General features: G+C 42.2%; 1 long non-coding RNA gene across 2 annotated transcripts in view; it reads right to left on the bottom strand.

Annotated features, from left to right (window-relative positions):
- LOC136165429 (uncharacterized) overlaps positions 1 to 19,844 on the bottom strand; it is an 85,698-nt gene that overhangs the window by 58,920 nt on the left and 6,934 nt on the right. The window lies entirely within an intron of this gene.

Below are 19,844 nucleotides of genomic sequence, written 5' to 3'. Positions count from 1 at the left end.
TCTCCCCAAATAAGAAATCTTCTAAACATATTATCAAGAAAAATATTTTTATAGGGGCTGGTTCAACTAAATTCAAAGGTACGGGAACATCAAAAATTCACAATATTTTGTGCAAAGATGAGCAAGATGAGATAGACCCTGTCCCTTAAGAAACATATAGAAGAGAAAATGACCACTTCAGGGAAAATGACCAATTGTGCAACTGAATCCATACTGACTATTGTAGCTCCAAACTGAGACAGAACAAATCAGTTTTCAAAGCTAAAGAACTTTTTTTTTTTAAAGAACTCATTTTAAATCATACAGTCCTACCATGCTTTTCAAAACGACTGATCTATACTTAATAATAAAATACCTAGCACCAGAAAAATCTGTATTTATCTTCTCAATTAGATAATCCTAATTGTAAACCTATAAACTTGATTCTTTGCCTAAATTATTACCCCCTAAATGTAAATATAAGCAGCCACAGCTGAAGAAAAGGCACAGTCAATTCCTACTCCCCAAAGAAGATCTTGGGTCTGCATTAGTTTACTCAGCAAATATTCTTTCTTAAGGCTTCCTTGGTGGCTCAGCGGCAAAAAGAATTCGCCTGCCAATCCAGGAGACTCGGGTTCAATCCCTGGGTCAGGAAGATCCCCTGGACAAGGGAATGGCAACCTGCTCCAGTATTCTTGCCTGGGAAATCCCATGGACAGGGAAGCCTGGCGGGCCACATACAGTCCCTGGGGTCACAAGAGTCAGACACAACTTAGCAACTAGACAGAAACAACTACAACAGATTCTTTAAGTCAGCTTCCCTAAAGCAGACTCGAGTTGTCTGAGGGACTGCTCTCAGAAAGAAGGAAGTGAGGGGAGCACAGCAGGGGAAGAAAGCAAGGCAAGAATGTGGTCTCGGCGGGAGCTTCAGCACCATCCCATAAGTACCACAGTTGGTTCCACCTGGGAGCAGGGACGCAGACCATCTGCATCCCCTCATCAGTGGCTACAGGCGTAAGCTTGTGGGCATGGGGACGGGTGAGGGAAATTACCTCTGGGGTGAGGGGCACCCCTTGGCCAGAATGGCTCTCTGCAGACTAGGGCAGCTCAACAGCCAGTGCTCACGAAACCGGGGTGGATACGCATAACCTGGACCTGGGCAGTACCTACAGCTCCCAAGACACCATCAAACAACTTAATACCTATTCTTGAGACAGGCTGGGACCTGGGACCCTTTGCCGTAGTGCCTACACCTGGACAAATGTCTCCTCAGGCAACAAAATACAGAGAAACTACCAAGGACTGAAAATAACTGCATGCATGTGCAGTGGGGGCAAATTATGAACAAGATACAGAAAAGATTAAAACCCACACAGCACCATCAGGTAGGTGGGCAGACCACCTAAGCCACCCCTGGGCCCACCGCTATCCTCACCCCATATAAGGAACCAGCTCGGGTGAGCTGGGAAGCAGCTGCTCCCCTCCAGGAAGCAAGGGAAACTGTCACTTGTTTCTGCTCCTTCCTGTTGCAGCAGGGGCCCCAATAAAGCCTTGCTGGAATTTCTTGTCTAGCCTCTTATCAATTTCTGTTGACTAAAGAGGCCACAAACTCTGGTCAGTAACATACTTTTTAGGGACACAATGAAGGAACGATTGTCCCCGTCCCAGGAGAGGATCTGGGCACCGCCAGGGACCACCGCTCGCAGCTCCCCATGGGTGACGAGTGCTCGCCTGCACCTCGTTTCAGTGTCACCACATTTGATAAGTCTGCCCTCCTGGCCCCTGGCGGTCTCAGAACCCTCATTGAGGCAACACTCTCGCCCCACCTTTGTCCCTTTCCCTCTCCTGAAATCTCTCTACGTCTCCCCTCTCTGTCCTCTTACTTCTGCCCCATCCCTCCAGAGAGTGGACATCGGGCAGCTGCTGCATCACTCCCCTCGGCTTATGAGACCCTCTGGCCAGCAACAGCTCCCCTTGACCAGTGACAAACCGGTGGGAGAGGCCTGCCTCACACCGTGCAGACAGACCTTGGTCCAGTAGGCTCTCCTTGACCGGAGATTTACAAGAGTGAAAGAGATTCAAACCTAATATCATGTAGTGGCTGGACGTCTGAGGGCCTCACAATATTCTCACCTTTATTTCCCTGCTGCCAAGAGATGTCCCGCTGGGAACATGCTGAAGTGGCAGATTTCTTATATATATATATAAGTGGACGCATGGGCAGAAGTCCCATCTGTGGGTTGGGAACCCAGAAATGATGCACAACTGGCTGGTTTCCAGGCTTGATCACTCCGGTGGGCAGTGGACAGGGTGCTCCCTCCATCACCGGCCCTTTCTGGAAGCAAGTGGGTTGGTGCCTGAATAGACATTTGCCGAGGGCAGGTTGAACGGCAATCTCTTTCTTTTTCAGTCTTTTCTGTCCCTCCGCCCTCTACCTCTCCCTTGGTCCTCAGCCCTACAACTCCTATGCCCTTCATCCGGAAGACTCTTTGTGTCTTTCAGTTTCTGTCATTGTACGTGTTTTTAAAAGGACCTTTGTTTTATGTATTTTTGTCTGTCCAACTGATCCTGCAAGCTTCTGCCAACGTTGTGGACCTGGTGGAGCACTTAATCCTTGAAATGCAAGAACAGCCCACAGGGCCTGAGACTCTAGGCTCGGGTTGCTTAGTAGGGCTTTAAAGACCACCACCAGGGGAAAAAGAAAAGTAGCTTGCCTTTCTCCCCCCTGCCTCCAATGTTAACTGTTCTGCCTGGCTCTAGGAACTATCTGATCTACCTATGGTCCCCCAGATGGAGGGGGAAAAAAAAGAGGACTTTTAAACTCTGATGGGAAAGCTACTGGATCTCTGGTTCTGTCTGTATGTAAAAATTAACTTGTAAATGAGCTGTATTTAATTGGCTTAAAGGAAACTAAGCACTTACATACATTCTCAGAAATATAAAAGAAACTCGCCAGAGTACATTTCAGATTAGTGTAAATATGACAAATGCCCAGGGTATTTCTGCATTCTTAGCAACTGGAGACAGTTTCAATAACACAGTTTAAAAAGAAATAAACTGATTTTCTTTTACAGTGCAGCCTGGTGCCAATAGGCACTGGTGACCAGGAGAAGTGGTCACAGAATGGATCCCTTAACTGTGTTGTCCTTTTTTTTTTTTTTAAACAAAGAATAACTTAATGAAAATGTTGCTGAGTCACTCAGACCCCATGGACTGTAGACTGCTAGGCTCCTCTATCCATGGGATTTCCCAGGCAAGGATACTGAAATAGTTTGTCATTTCATTCTCCAGGGTAGCTTCCCAAAATACAGGGATCAAACCTGTGTCTGCTACATTGCAGGCAGATTCTTTACCACTGAATCACCTGGGAAGCCCCAATAAATACACAGAATATTATGAAGGCTTTTGAATCCTTCTTTTCTTGCCATCCAATAGTAACCACTAAGGTCAAATCAGCTGTTATGATTTCCATGTGTTTTGGTTTTTTTAAGCATTTACCACAAAAGTATAAATGTATAAAGTCTATTTTTCTGTTTATGTTTTGAAACTTGATATAAATGATACCATATTGTACATCTCTCACAGCTTGCTTTTTTAAGGAAAGCACTTTTGTCATGGAAAATTCAAATGTATACAAATAAACAAAATAGTATAATGAGAGTGGATAGACAACAAGGACCCATCATGCAGCCCAAGGAGCCACACTCCATATTCTGTGAAAAACAACAGTGGAAAAGAATACAAAAAAGAATATATATACACGTACAACTGAACCATCATGCTGCACTGCAGAAATCGATGCAATGCTACAAATCAACTATACTTCAACAGAAAAAAATAAAAATCTTTTAAAAAGAATCATACAATGAACTATGTATCCATCACCCAGCTCCAATGTTCAATTGGATCTCTTAACTTTAACACCATTTTATTACTGGATCTATTTTGTAAGCAGTTCCCAAAATGGAGAAAGATCCCATGTGCGCAGACCTTTATACTTTATCGAGACTCAGGCCCGAGGGATTTTTATCATGCGTGTGGAGCCTCTATGCCTATGTTGTTCCCAAAGATAGGGAGCCAGACCTTCTCACAGAACCCCCACGTCCAGTCTCTTTTAATTAGTCATTGGCAAGCTAAGCCTCCTTCTTGAGCTCCTTTTTCTTCCCCTTCACCATCTCCTTCAGCTCCTGGACTCCCACCTTACCACCCTGTCAAATCAGAAACCCCCAAATCAGTGCCCCCAGTGCTTTTCCCAGTGGAGCTCTGATCAGGTTCAAAGTTAACCCCCACTTTTGTCCCACAGAGCCTTTACCCCTTCAGGAAGTAGCTAGAATGCACGTCCCCTTCTCAGTGGGAGACTTGGGAAACTGTAAGCAGAGATTTGACAGGTTCTCAGAGAACCCTGACAAGTTTAGGAACAAATTTGTCAGGCTGGGGTTGACATACTCTCACCTGGCAGAACATCATGGTTATCCGGGCCCACTGTTGCAACCTGAGCATATACTGAGAAACGCCAGGGAACATGCAGATGGCCTACTGGCCTCCAACCCACATCAGCAAATTTATCAGGGGAGTGAGGATGCAACCCCAGAACATGACCCACGCTGGGACTATGAACATCATGTAGGCCAGGCTAGGATGAGACATGTTACTTGTCTATCAGAAGGAATGAAAAAGTGTATGGTAAAGTCTGTAAACTAGGTTCTAAGTATGTATGTATGTATGGTAAAGTCTGTAAACTAGGTTCTAAGTATGCATGTATGCATGTATGTATGTAAATATGTATGTAAGTATGGTAAAGTCTGTAAACTAGGTTCTAAGTATGCATGTATGTATGTACGTAAGTATGTATGGTAAAGTCTGTAAACTAGGTTCTAAGTATGTATGTATGTATGTATGCATGTATGCATGTATGTAAGTATGTATGGTAAAGTCTGTAAACTAGGTTCTAAGAGGCTACAGAGAAGAAAGATGGAAAGCCGCCATCTTCCTGAGCCAACTAGTACATGAATATACACCCTCAGTCCACAGAAGAGAGATCACTACTGGCCATGCCTTTTATCAAATGGTTGTCTAAGGAGTCCTTACAAATAGCTGAGAGAAGAGACGTGAAAGGCAAGGGAGAAAAGGAAAGATATATCCATCTGAATGCAGAGTTCCAAAGAATAGCAAAGAGAGATAAGAAAGCCTTTCTAAGTGAACAGTGCAAAAAAAAAAAAAAAAAAAAAAATAGAGGAAAACAATAGAATGGGAAAGACTAGAAATCTCTTAAAGAATATTAGAGATACCAAGGGAACATTTCATGCAAAGATGGGCTCAATAAAGGGCAGAAACGGTATGAACCTAACAGAAGCAGAAGATATTAAGAAGTGGCAAGAATACACAAGGAACTATACAAATAAGATTCTTAACCACACAGATAATCACAATGGTGTGATCACTCACCTAGATCCAGACATCCTGGAGTGCAAAGGTAAGTGGACCTTAGGAAGCATCACCACTAGCAAAGCTAGTGGATGTGACGGAATTCCAGCTGAGCTATTTCAAATCCTAAAAGACGATGCTGTGAAAGTGTTACACTCAATATGCCAGCAAATTTGGAAAACTCAGCAGTGGCTGAGTTTTCATTCAATCAAAAGGTCAGTTTTCATTCAATTCCAAAGAAAGACAATGCCAAAGAAATGTTCAAATTACTGCACAATTGCACTCATTTCACACGCTAGCAAAGTAATGCTAAAAATTCTCCAGGCCAAGTTTCAACAGTATGTGAACTGAGAACTTGCTGATGTACAAGCTGGAGTTAGGAAAGGCAGAGGAACCAGCGATCAAATTACCAACATTCACTGGAACATAGAAAAAGCAAGAGAATTCCAGAAAAACATCTACTGCTGCTTTATTGACTACGCTAAAGCCTTTGGCTGTGTGGATCATAACAAACTATGGAAAATTCTGAAAGAGATGGGAATACCAGACCATCTTACCTGCCTCCTGAGAAACCTGTATGCAGGTCAAGAAGCAACAGTTAGAACCAGACATGCAACAAAGGACTGGTTCCAAATTGGGAAAGGAGTACGTCAAGGTTGTATTTTGTCACTCTGCTTATTTAACTTCTATGCAGAGTACATCATGAGAAATGCTGGGCTGGATGAAGCACAAACTAGAATCAAGATTGCCAGGAGAAATATCAATAACCTCAGATATGCAGATGACACCACCCTTATGGCAGAAAGTGAAGAGGAACTAAAGAGCCTCTTGATGAAAGTGAAAGAGGAGAGTGAAAAAGCTGGCTTAAAACTCAACATTCAAAAAATAAAGATCATGGCATCTGGTCCCATTACTTCATGGCAAATAGATGGGGAAAAAACAAAAACAATGACAGGCTTTATTTTCTTGGGCTCCAAAATCACTGCAGATGGTGATTGCAGCCATAAAATTAAAAGATGCTTGCTCCTTGGAAGAAAATTTATGACAAACTGAAAAAGCAGAGACATTACTTTGCTGACAAAGGTCTGTCTAGTCAAAGTTATGGTTTTTCCAGTAGTCCTGTATGGATGTGAGAGCTGGACCATAAAGAAGGCTGAGTGCCAAAAAATGATGCTTTTGAACTGTGGTGTTGGAGAAGGCTCTTGAGAGTCCCTCGGACAGCAAGGAGATCCAACCAGTCAGTCCTAAAGGAAATCAATCCTGAATATTCATTGGAAGGACTGAAGCTGAAGCTCCAATACTTTGGCCACCTGATTGCAAGGGCCGACTCATTGGAAAAGACCCTGATGATGGGAAAGATTGAAGGCATGAGGGGAAGGGGATGACAGAGGATGAGATGGTTGGATGGCATCACTGACTCGATGGACATGAGTTTGAGTAAACTCTGGGAGCTGGTGATGGACAGGGAAGCCTGGTGTGCTGCAGTCCACGGGGTGAAAAGATTCAGACACGACCAAGCAATTGAACAGCAACAACAACTCAGGAGAAAAATACAAAAGCTCGAGGCTGGGCCCCAAACCTCATTGTCAATCTTGATAAAGGAGGTCTTCAAGGTCTATAACAACCAAGACTTAACAGAGAAGACCAATAAGGATAAGAGGCTAATAAAAAAAAACAGAGCTTTTGGCTGCTGACTCATCCACCACCTTGAGGGGACCTCAGGGAGCTGAGAAGGTTGGACAGGCTGCCAAGAAGCTTCCTGGGCCCGGATCAGGGTACCTTTTGTCAGGAGGAGGTCACTGGAAGGGGAACATCCTGAGTGCCCTCCTATGGGATGCCACAGGGGCAACTTGACCGGCCCCAGTTCCTCGCAATTTATGTCTCCCCTTGCCTATGAAGTCGGGTCCATTAATATTACTCACGCCTTTTTGTATATGCCAAAATGCCTTCCTTGGGAGAGATTTGCTAAATAAGTTAGGAGCTAGTATATTCTTAGGACAGGGTGAAGTCCAAAGAGGCAGAGAATTCAAACAGAGAATGCATCTGTTGGCAGCCCCAGGTGACCCACCTCCTGGTCATCAAAATATTTCCTACAACATCCCCCAAGAAATGAGAGAGCAAGTAGATAACGGCAGTTTAAGATACTTCAGTGCCAAGCAGGGCAAAACATGTTCCCCTCTACAGAATTAAGAGTAAGGCCTGGGAGGGAACATCCAGAGAGAATATCCTTGAAAGTAAGAAGCCTGAGGGGAATCCAGCCACTGGTCACCAAATTTCTAAAATGCAGACTCATCAGGCCCTGCCAATCCCCTTGCAACACCCTGATCCTCCTGTTCAGAAGCCTAATGGTGAGCATCATCAGTTTGTGTAAGGCTTGGAGCAGTGAAGCAGGCAGTCATCCCGATTCACCCACAATGCCAAACCCACACACCTTGTCACCCACATGCTGGGGAGCGCTCAGTATTTCTCTGTTTGGTACCTCAAAGACGCATTTTTCTGTATTCCCCTCCATCCATACTCCCAATATCTTTTTGTCTTTGAATGGAGGGAACCTGACACCCTGGAGGCTACCCAATATACATGGACAGTGCTTCCACAGGGTGCTCAGGACAGCCCCCATTATTTTTGGAAATGCATTAGCAAGGGATGTGATCCTTGAAAAGGGAACTCTGCTACAATATGTTGATGATTGATTGATAAGTACTGAAACCAAACAAGATTCAGATCAAAATACTGTTAAGGTCTTAAATTTTCTGGTAAAAAAGGAATATATCTCATCAACCAAGGCTCAAATATCACAGCAATGGGTTCAATATTTAGGATCTGTTTTGACCTCTGGGGCCACAGGTCAGAAAAGAGCAACTGGTGATTACGATCTCCAGCCACAAAGAGGCAACACCAAGGCTTTCTCCGGATGACTGGATTCTGTCATATCTGCATTCCAAATGATGGCCTTAAAGCCAAACCCCTCTCTGAGGCTCTAAAGGAAGAAGAAAGGGAATTCCCTTCATTGAAATAGCAACCATCAGTGACTCTAAAACTGTGGTGAGCAGAGCATCAGCACTGAGACTTCCAACTTTGGACAAGCCCTTTACCCTACATTCACGAGAGATCAGGGATAGTACTATGAGCCCTGACCCAAAAGCTGGAACCACATCAGAGACCAGCGGCTTATTTTTCAAAACAACTGGACATAGTGGCCCTGGAATGACCAAACTGCCCGCTGGCAATAGCAGCCATAGCCTTGCTGGTTAATGAGGCTTCCAAGCTTACCCTGGGACAACACTTAGATGTGCTAACCCTTTATCAGGTACAGTCAGTGCTGAAAGTCAAAGGTCATCATTGGTTAACTGGAGGAAGGTTAACGAGATATCAGGCCCTCCTAACGAGACCCTCGACATTATCTTATAAGTGTGCCAAACCCTGAACCCAGCAACTCTGCTGCCAGTAGTTGAGAGTGGGGACTTACTGCATCATTGTATGGTGTTTACCATAGAACAAACTTACTCCAGCAGATCTGATCTTCTAGATGAATCTCTTCAAAGCCCTGAGGTCAAATGGTTTACTGATGGGAGCAGTTTTATAGAAATGGGAACCTGAAAGGTGCAGCGTGCCATTGCTAGTCTAGATCAAGTCACAGAAGCCAAGGCCCCACCAACCCAGACATCAGCCCAGAGGTGGAACTAATTCATTAATGGGAGCTTTGCAGTTAGCGAAGGATAAGAAATTAAATGCTTCTACTGACTCTAACTATGGGTTCCACATGCTACATGCTCATACTACCATTTGGAAAGAAAGAGGAATGTTAACCACTAGAAATTCTCCTATAAAACATAAAAGATGTGATCCTGGCTCTTTTAGGTGGAGCAGTTGTTAATGGACAGGTTTTATAATGTTCCCAATCCTGAATAAGTCTCCAGTGTTGAGCACCCTCCATCTCTAAGCCCCTTAAGTCCTCTGTCACAAACATCATCTGAGGCTGAATTTGATAAGACTACTAATCCTGATGTGGTCCACTCAAAAGAAACAACTCCCTCAACTGCTTTTACTGGTATTCAACCTGCGTGAGTTGTATCTTCCACTTCTGAAGAAGAAGCACTTACTGAGAAATTTCTTTAAATTAATTGCAGATATACTACCAGTGGCAAGAGCACAGTCAGTGGTATGTTGCTAGTTACACCAAATAATATAACGTTTGATCCACATAAAACAGACCCATTGGTTCAAGAGAAAGGCCGTGAGGAATATGGCATCATGTAGCCAACGGAATTGTACATCTGCAATCTACAAAGAAATTTAGGATGGCAAAATAAAGGAATCCTTACTCATGGAGATAGATCAGTCATCAGGAAGGGACTTCTGCCACCTAAAGAAAATGACAAGAAGTAATACTGATGAAACAGACTCAAGAACCCATGATACAGGTAATGATAGTGCCAGCATTGCTCCTAGGAGCACCAAGAGTCTCTTTCTGAAGATGTTGATGGAATCAGGACTCTCTCCTTTACCAGATGAGCTTATTTCTTCAGATGACCTGTGACAAGATAAATTGCCTGGTGCATTGAGTCTGTGCAGACTGTAAATCAGAGTGCAGTAGAATGTTTGACAGTCCTATTGAGAGGGTAACAGGCAGGAAGGCCAGGGGTCTCCAAACGGAGGAAATAGGCTGCAAGTGCCAGACGTTTTTATCTCTCTTAAGCAGCAGGAGGAAACAAACCAGCGATATATATTTTTTTCTTCTCTATAGAAATTTAAAAGGAGGTTTCTCTTAAAATGCTGTGTTGCCATGACACCTGGTTTCACCTGAAGCTAACTACTCTCAAACCTTGAGTTAACCAATACATTTCTTTTTCTTATGGAAATGTTGTCTTAAGCTATGATAATGTACCCCAGACTCTATCTTCAAGTTGGTTCCACCAAACGGCCTAACCTACTTACTCAGATATTGTTCCCTAATCTATGTAAACGAAACTATTTGTTGGTAATCTGCCCTTCTACAAGATTCAAGTCAATCGTTTTATGGCCAGGGATGAATTATCTGGTGCCATTCTAAATTCTAAGACATTCCTTTCTTTTCATTAACAGACTGTGAGTGACTATATAACCTTCAGCTAAAGACTAGGAGAGGGGTACTCTTTTGCCCCCTTCTGATGCCTATGTCAAAAGCTTTCTCTATCTCCTTTATACTTTAATAAAACTTTATTAAACAAAAGCTCTGAGCGATTCAGTCTCATCTCTGGCCCCAGATTGAATTCATCTCCTTCGGAGGCCAAGAATCCCGGCGTCTTATCGTCCAACAACAACCTTTCACTATCAGAGGCTGCTAGTACTCCTGATCACTAAATCTGATTCTGGACATACTACCAATGAAGTGGGGACTCTCTTAAACTGTCTTAAATAATCTTGAAATGGTCGCTAAGGAAGGAGATCAGGCTACAGAATATCTTCAAGAAACATCATTTCCTAAGGAACAAAGCTTGGGCATAAAAGGTAACCAGGATTTTTCCTCTGAATGGGAATTCACGACACCAAGAAGTTGAAAAAAAGTATTCCTTGTGAGGAAGCAATAGATTTAAACAAAAGTAAACTGTCAACCCTTCTCCAGTGGACCACATTTTGTCTGAACTCTCCACCATGACCTGTCCGTCTTGGGTGGCCCTACACAGCATGGCTCATAGTTCCACTGAGTTAGACAAGGATATGGTCCATGTGATCAGATTGGTTAGTTTTTCAGTCTGTCTGCTCTCTGATGGAGAAGGATAAGAGGCTTATGGAAGCTTCCTGATGTTGGTAGGTGCCCAATATGCTACTGGAGATCAGTGGAGAACTGACTCCAAAAAGAAGGAAGAGACGAGCCAAAGCAAAAACAACACCCAGTTGTGGATATGACTGGTGACGGAAGTAAAGTCTGATGCTGTAAAGAGCAATATTGCATATGAACCTGGAATGTTAGTTCCGTGAATCAAGGCAAATTGGAAGTGGTCAAACAGGAGATGGCAAGAGTGAACATCGACATTTAGGGAATCACTGAACTAAGATGGACTGGAATGGGTGAATTTAACTCAGGTGACCACCATATCTACCACTGTGGGCAAGAATCCCTTAGATGAAATGAAGTAGCCATCACAGTCAACAAAAGAGTCTGAAATGCAGTACTTGGATGCAATCTCAAAAACGATAGAATGATCTCTGTTCATTTCCAAGGCAAACCATTCAATATCACAGTAATCCAACTGCCCTGACTAGTAATGCTGAAGAAGCTGAAGTTGAATGGTTCTGTGAAGACCTACAAGACTTTCTAAAACTAACACCAAAAAAAAAGATGTCCTTTTCATCATAGGGGACTGGAATGCCAAAGCAGGAAGTCAAGAAATACCTGGAGTAATGGGAAATTTGGCCTTGGAATACAGAATGAAGCAGGGCAAAGGCTAACAGAGTTTTGCCAAGAGAACTCACTGGTCATAGCACACACTCTCTTCCAACAACACAAGAGAAGACTCTACACATGGACATCACCAGATGATCAATATGGAAATCAGACTGATTATATTCTTTGCAACCGAAGATGGAGAAGCTCATAAGTCAGCAAAAACAAGACCAGGAGCTAACTGTAGCTCAGATCATGAACTCCTTACTGCCAAATTCAGACTTAAATAGAGAAAACCAATAGACCATTCAGGTATGACCTAAATCAAATCCCTTACACTTATACAGTGGAAGTGAGAAATTGATTTAAGGGGCTAGATCTGAGAGAGTGCCTGAAGAACTATGGAAGAAGGTTCATGACATTGTACTGGAGGCAGTGATCAAGACCATCCCCAAGAAAAAGAAATGAAAAAGGCAAAATGGTTGTCTGAGGAGGCCTTGCAAACAGCTTTGAAAAGAAGAGAAGCGAAAGGCAAAGGAGAAAAGGAAAGATATACCCATTTGAATGCAAAGTTCCAAAGGATAGCAAAGAGAGATAAGAAAGCCTTCCTCAGTGATCAGTGCAAAGAAATAGAGGAAAACAATAGAACAGGAAAGACTAAAGATCTCTTCAAGAAAATTAGATACCAAGGGAACTTTTCATGCAAAGATGGGCACAATAAAGGACAAAAATGGTATGTACCTAACAGAAGCAGAAGGTATTAAGAAGAGGTGGCAAGAATACACGGAAGAACTATACAAAAAAGATCTTCACGACCCAGGTAATCACAATGGTGTGATCACTCACCTAGAGCCAGACATCCTGGAATGTGAAGTCAAGTGGGCCTTAGGAAGCATCACTATGAACAAACCTTGGGGAGGTGATGGAATTCCAGTTGAGCTATTTCAAATCCTAAAAGATGATGCTGTGGAAAGTGCTGCACTCAGTATGCCAGCAAATTTGGAAAACTCAGCAGTGGCCACAGGACTGGAAAAGGTCTGTTTTCATTCCAGTCCCAAAGAAAGGCAATGCCAAAGAATGCTCAAACTACTGTACAATTGCACTCATCTCACACGCTAGCAAAGTAATGTTCAAAATTCTCCAAGCCAGGCTTCAACTGTACATGAACCGTGAACTTCCAGATGTACAAGCTGGATTTAGAAAAGATAGAGGAACCAGAGATTAAATTGCCAACATTCATTGGATCATCAAAAAAGCAAGGGAATTCCAGAAAAACATCGATGTGTGCTTTACTGACTATGTCAAAGCCTTTGTGTGGATCACAACGAACTGTGAAAAACTGTGAAAGAGATAGGAATACCAGACCACCTGAGAAATCTGTATACAGGTCAAGAAGCAACAGTTAGAACTCGATATGGAACAACAGATTGGTTCCAAAAAAGAGTACATCAAGGCTGTATATTGTCACCCTGCTTATTTAACTTAAATGCAGAGTACATCATGTGAAATGCTAGACTGGATGAAGCACAAGCTGGAATCAAGATTGCCAGGAGAAATATCAATAACCTCAGATATGCAGATAACACCACCCTTATGGCAGAAAGTGAAGAACTAAAGAGCCTCTTGATGAAATGAAAGAGGAGAGTGAAAAAGTTGGCTGAAAACTCAACATTCAGAAAACTAAGATCATGGATCCAGTCCCATTACTTCATGGCAATAGATGGGGAAGCATCCGCTTCCCCATGTGGAAGTGGATGTGGAAAAGTGACCGACTTTATTTTTGGGGTCTCCAAAATCACTGCAGATGGTGACTACAGCCAGGAAATTAAAAGACACTTGCTCCTTGGAAGGAAAGTTATGACCAACCTAGATAGCTTATTAAAAAGCAGAGACATTACTTTGCTAACAAAGGTCCATCTACCATCTAATCAAAGCTATGGTTTTTCCAGTAGTCATGTATGGATGTGAGAATTGGACTATAAAGAAAGCTGAGCACCAAAGAATTGATGCTTCTGAACTGTGGTGTTAGAGAAGACTCTTGAGAGTCCCTTGGACTGCAAGGAGATCCAACCAGTCCATCCTAAAGGAGATCAGTACTGGGTGTTCATTGGAGGGACTGACATTGAAGCTGAAACTCCAATACTTTGGCCACCTGATGCGAAGAACTGACTCATTTGAAAAGACCCTGATGCTGGGAAAGATTCAAGGTGAGAGGAGAAGGGGATGACAGAGGATGAGATGGCTGGATGGCATCACTGACTCAATGGACATGAGTGTGAGTAAACTCCGGGAGTTGGTGATGGAGAAGGGAGGCCCAGAGTGCAGCATTCCATGGGGTCGCAAAGAGTCGGACATGACTGAACTGAACTGGATGGTGCTCTTCTGTTGAAACTATTGTGGTATATTATTTTTTAAACCATACTGATTGTTTTACTAAAGGAATCTAAAGATATCAAGGGAATGAATACTTGATATTGCCGTATCTGTGAGGTTGGCACAAATGACTTTTGGACATGCTCAACTTAGTTAATCTTAGAAAGAAAAAACACATGCCAAACCAGTGCATACTTCATAGATCACTGAGTTCTAGCTTCAATCCACACTATAGCATACTCTTTATTAATTTTGCCTGTATGTTCAATTTCACTTTAATAAAAATGTAATTTGAGGAGAATTCTGATTGTAATAGACCACAATGCACATCATCTGCAGCTCTGGGCATATGCTTTCATAATTCAATTACCCAATAAAGAGCTATAAAGTGACAAAGGAGAATGAGAACTTGATGATTCTACTGGATTTACTATATAAAGAAAATATACTATTTACATATTGGTAGCTTAGCAGGGCAGAGAAGGCAATGGCACCCCACTCCAGTACTCTTGCCTGGAAAATCCCATGGACAGAGGAGCCTGGTGGGCTGCAGTCCGTGGGGTCGCTAAGAGTCAGACATGACTGAGCGACTTCACTTTCACTTTTCCTTTCATGCATTGGAGAAGGAAATGGCAACCCACTCCAGTGTTCTTGCCTGGAGAATCCCAGGGACGGGGGAGCCTGGTGGGCTGCCGTCTATGGGGTCACACAGAGTCGGACACGACTGAAGCGACGCAGCAGCAGCTTAGCAGGGCATTATCATAACTACCAAAACAATGAAACAGATGCATATTTTGTCAACATGTTGTGTCAGGTAAACTGTTTTATAGTCCTGTTGTTTTAACTTTGTTGCACAACTCCCAGAATATAGGTTCCTATTCAAAAGGAAAAAAACAACTTGTTTTTTTTTTGAGTGGTATATGTTATTAATTACCATTAGCATTTGCTGTTATAGAAGGGCAATGATTACAGGAGAATATTATAACTTGGTAGACTTGCTGAATATGAAAATTAATGTCAAGTGACCTCAAAGAAGAGAAAAGATATATCAGTAGTTCTTATCCTCTCTTGTAGGAAACCAATAATAAGCCATTAAGGCAATAATTCATCAGTTAATTTTGAAGCTTCATTTACATAAAAAAGAATCCTGCTGTTATACTCATGATAGTGAACTTATGCTGAAATTTAAGCTCTTCCAGATAAATATTGTATATTGTAAATTAATGTTTAAAGGTAGTTTTGATTGCCAGGTTGTTTATAGCACTTTATTCTAAAAATGAAATTATAAGTCAAATATTTGCCTTAAGTACTTTTAGTTGTATAGAACTTGAATATATTCAGGTCTTTTGAAAGTTTAGATAATTATCTAAAGAGAGCATAATGCTAGTAAAAAAGAAAATCTGATATTCTATTTAATATCCTTTTGCCAAATATGAATAGAAATGCAGGGCATCGTTTCTTTGTCTGTGTAAAGCTCTCATTAAAAGTTACTAACAGTGTATAGATCAAATGTTTACAATATAAGGAACTGTAAATAAATATATCAGTTTTTTTCGCCCTTCAGTGTTCCATGATAGTATCTTGTCTCTCTGGAGTTGACTAATCATTAAAAAATTCCATATTGGATTTCAATTACCAGAAGGTCATACTAGTGCATACCAAATAAAATTAAATACATAAACATTTTTTAAAATGTTGTAGAACTTTGTATGCTTAATTATCAACATAATGTTCTGCTGTCCCCTAATTGTTTAAGTATTGACAACAGTTATGTCCCCCAAGGAGTGTCCATTCTTAACAACTGTCAGACAGACATCTAGGTCTGCACACCTGAGGGGTCTGTTTTCCTCTGCAGACATTCAAACCATGTGTTACAGAATTATGGCCAGGCCCTGTTCTTTTCCAACCAAGCTATAGCCTATAATTGTACTGATAATGCCCACTTCATAGGAGAGTGGCCCGCCCTGTAGTCCACCACCGGGAGTACAGGATAAGAGGGATTTTCATCTGTAACAGGACCACTCCAGCTCACCACTCAACCTGGAGAGCACCAGGAATGATCTTAAGAGGGGCAGAGCTGGCCACAGGACTGCAGCTCCATGGGGAGGCTTTACTTACCACAAAGCAAAATTGACAAATCTCACCAGACACCTTGGTTATATGATGGAACAGATGGGACAAGCCTGAAAGGGACTGAATACTGCTCTCGTTTCTTTGGCTAATATAGCTCTTGACAATCGTCAAGATAACTCTTGATAACCTCCTGGCAGAACACTGTGGAGTTTGTGTGATAACTAATACTTCCTACTGCACCTGGATCAATGTGACAAGATGGGTAGAAGTTAATATTAAGGAAACACATGCTCAGGCAGAGTCACTTCACAGTTTTGCCAAGGATGATGTCATTTTCACTGTCTGATCAATACTTAAGGGAGCCCTCTTAAAGTTAACCGGGTTCCTTCCCTTTCGAGGCCCATTAGCGGCTGCTGCTGTTCTCCTTTTAGGCCCTTGTTTGTTCAACGTTTTGGCTAACTTTGTGTCTTCTAGGCTCCAACGGTTTAAAATAAGACTCATGATGGCTCAAGGAATTCCCACCCATTACAACAGACAGTGGCCCAGGTCCCTACAGGTTCTTGGAAAAGTCAGCAAGGGACTTCTACACCTCTAGGGTAGGCTAGGGTCTGTGGTTCTTGTCCAGAAGGAGGAAGTTACAGAAGAACAAATGTTTGGCCCCTTACCCCTTAAGAATAAGGGGTGTAGAATTTCTCGGGGGGAATGAGACAGGCTGGGACCTGGACCCTTTGACAGGGTGCTTATACCTTGCCAATCATCTCCTCAAGCAACAAAATACAGAGAAACTCTAAGGTAATAAAAATAACTGTGTGCATGCACAGTTGGGGCAAATTATGAACAAGATACAAAAAAAACAAAGAACGACCCTCTTGTTTGTATCAGGCTGTAGATGGGGAGCAATGAAGGAAATCAAGGGGCGATTTTACTGTGCAGGACTGGAGTAAACAAGAATTAGTGAATCAGATTTCTGGATAAGATGGTGGAATAGAAGGACTTGAGCATATCTATCATAAAAAAAATCAAAATCACAACTAACTTCTAAACACCGTCAACAGAAAAAAGACTCACATCTACCACAAAGAATATTCTACACCCAAAGACTAAGAATAAGCCACAGTGAGATGGTAGGAGAGGGGCTTTAGCAATATAATCAAATCCCATGCCCACTAAGGAGATGACCCACAAACTGGAAAATAATTACATCACAGAGGTTCTCCAAAGGAGAGAGAGTTCTGAACTCCACAAGAGGCTCCCCAGCCTGTGGGTCTGGCATTGGGAGGAGGAGCTCCCAGAACATTTGGCTCTGAAGGCCAGAAGAGCTTGAGAGCAGAAGCTCCACAGGACTGGGGACTCTTAGAAGGGTATACACAGGTTTCATGTGTACTGGGACTTGGGGCAAAGCAGTGAGCTCATAGGAACCTGTGCCAGACCTACGTGTGGGTCTCAGAGGGTCTCCTGGGTAGGTGGAAGCTGGCTGTGTCTCACTGTAGGGGCAAGAATACTGGTGGCAGATGCTCAGGGGAATGCCCTTGCCATTTTGGCACCAAGACCTAGCTGCAACCAACTGGCTGCAGACTCCAGTGCTGGGATGCCTCAGGCCAAACAACCAACAGGATGGGAACACGGCCCCACTCATCAGGGGACAGGCTACCTAAAGTTGTCCTGAACCAACAGCTGCCTATAAACATATTCCGTGACATGACCCTGCCCACCAGAGGGACAAGATCCACTTCTACCCACCAGTGGGCAGGCACCAATCCTTCTACCAGGAAGCCTGCAGTCCCCTTGGACCAACCTCACCCACCAGGGGGCAAATTCCAAACAAAAAGAAGAGTTACAATACTGGAACTTAAGGAACAGAGAATACAAACACAGAATGTTAGACAAAATGAGCCAGCAGAGAAATATGTTCCAGACAAAAGAACAAGTTAAATCTCCAGAAGAATAACTAAATGAAGGGGAGATAGGAAATCTACCTGCAAAAGAATTCAGAGTAATGATAGTAAAGCTTATCCAAGATCTTGGAAAAAGAAGGGAGGCACAGACCAAGAGGATACAAAAAGTGTTTAATGAAGAGCTAGAAGCTTCAGAGAACAAATAGAGATAAATAATACAATAGCTGAAATGAAAATACACTAGAAGGAATCAATAGCAGGGAAAAAAAGGAGGCAGAAGGACAGATTAATGACCTGGAAGACAGATTGGTGGGAATCAATACTGTGAAACAGAATGAAGAAATAATGAAAAGGTGAGGACCGTCTAAGAGACTTCTGGGACAACATTAAACATATCAACATTCACATTATAAGGCTCCACAAGGAGAACAGAGAAAGAAACAACCTGAGAAACATGTGAAGACATAATAGCAGAAAAATTCCCTAACATCAGAGGAAACATTCAATCCAGTCCAGGAAGCTGAGAGTCTCATTCCATACAGGAAAATTCCAAGGAGGAACACACTGAGACACACAGTAATCAAACTGACAAAAATTAAAGACAAAGAAACAATATTAAAAGCAACAGGGCAAGTAACATAACATACAAGGGAATCCCCATAAGGTTATCAGTTGATTTTTCAGCAGAAACTCTGTAGGCCAGAAGGGAATGGCACAATATTTCTGAAGTGATGAAAGGGGAAAACCTTCAACCAAGAATACTCTATACTCAACAAACTGTCATTTGATGGAGAAATCAAAAGCTTTGCAAATAGGCAAAAGCTAATAGAATTCAGCCTCACCAAACCAACAAATGCTAAGGAATGTCTCTAGGTGGAGAAGAAATGGCCACAATTAGAAACTAGAAAATTATGAATGGGAAAACTCACCTGGGAAGGCAAGCATACAGTAAAGGTAGGAAATCATCCACACACAAATATATCAAGACCAGCCATTATGAGGAGAGTACAAATGCAGGATGTTTGAAATGCACTTGAAATTAAGACACCAGCAACCTACAAAAATCTTGTGTATATATGTGCTTAGTTGCTCAGTTGTGTCCGACTCTGCAACCCCATGAACTGTGGCCCACCAGACACCTCTGTCCATGAAGATTCTCTACGGACATGAATACTGGAGTGGGTTGTCATTTCCTTCTCCATGTGTATATAGAGAGATGGCTATGTCAAAATTTCATGAGAAAAGCAAACCAAAAAAACAGTAGATACAGACACACAAAAAAAGAGAAAGCAATCCAAATACAACACTAAAGACAGCCATCAAATCACAAGCGAACACATCAAAAGAGGAAGAAAAAAGATCTACAAAAAGAAATCCAAGATAATTAACAAGATGGCAATATATATTGATAATTAGCTTAAATGTAAATGGAATAAATGCTCCAAGCAAAAGATACAGAAAGGCTAAAGAGATACAAAAATAAGATCCTTATATACTCTGTCTTCAAGAGACCCACTTCAGACCTAGGGACACATACAGACTGAAAGTGAAGGGATGAAAAAAGGTATTCCATTCCATTTCTTACTGGAAAAAGGAAAATGGAAATCAAAAGAAATGGAGTAACAAATCTCATATCAGACAAATAAACTTTAAAATAAGGACTGTTGCAAGAGACAAAGCAGGACACTACATAATGATCAAGTGATCAATCCAAGAAAAGATACAGCAATTGT

The sequence above is a fragment of the Muntiacus reevesi genome, chromosome 3 (genome assembly GCF_963930625.1).
Source record: "Muntiacus reevesi chromosome 3, mMunRee1.1, whole genome shotgun sequence".
In the NCBI taxonomy this organism is placed as follows: domain Eukaryota; kingdom Metazoa; phylum Chordata; class Mammalia; order Artiodactyla; family Cervidae; genus Muntiacus; species Muntiacus reevesi.
The sequence above is the reverse complement of the archived record's forward strand: the minus strand, read 5'-3'. Positions and strand labels throughout refer to the sequence as shown.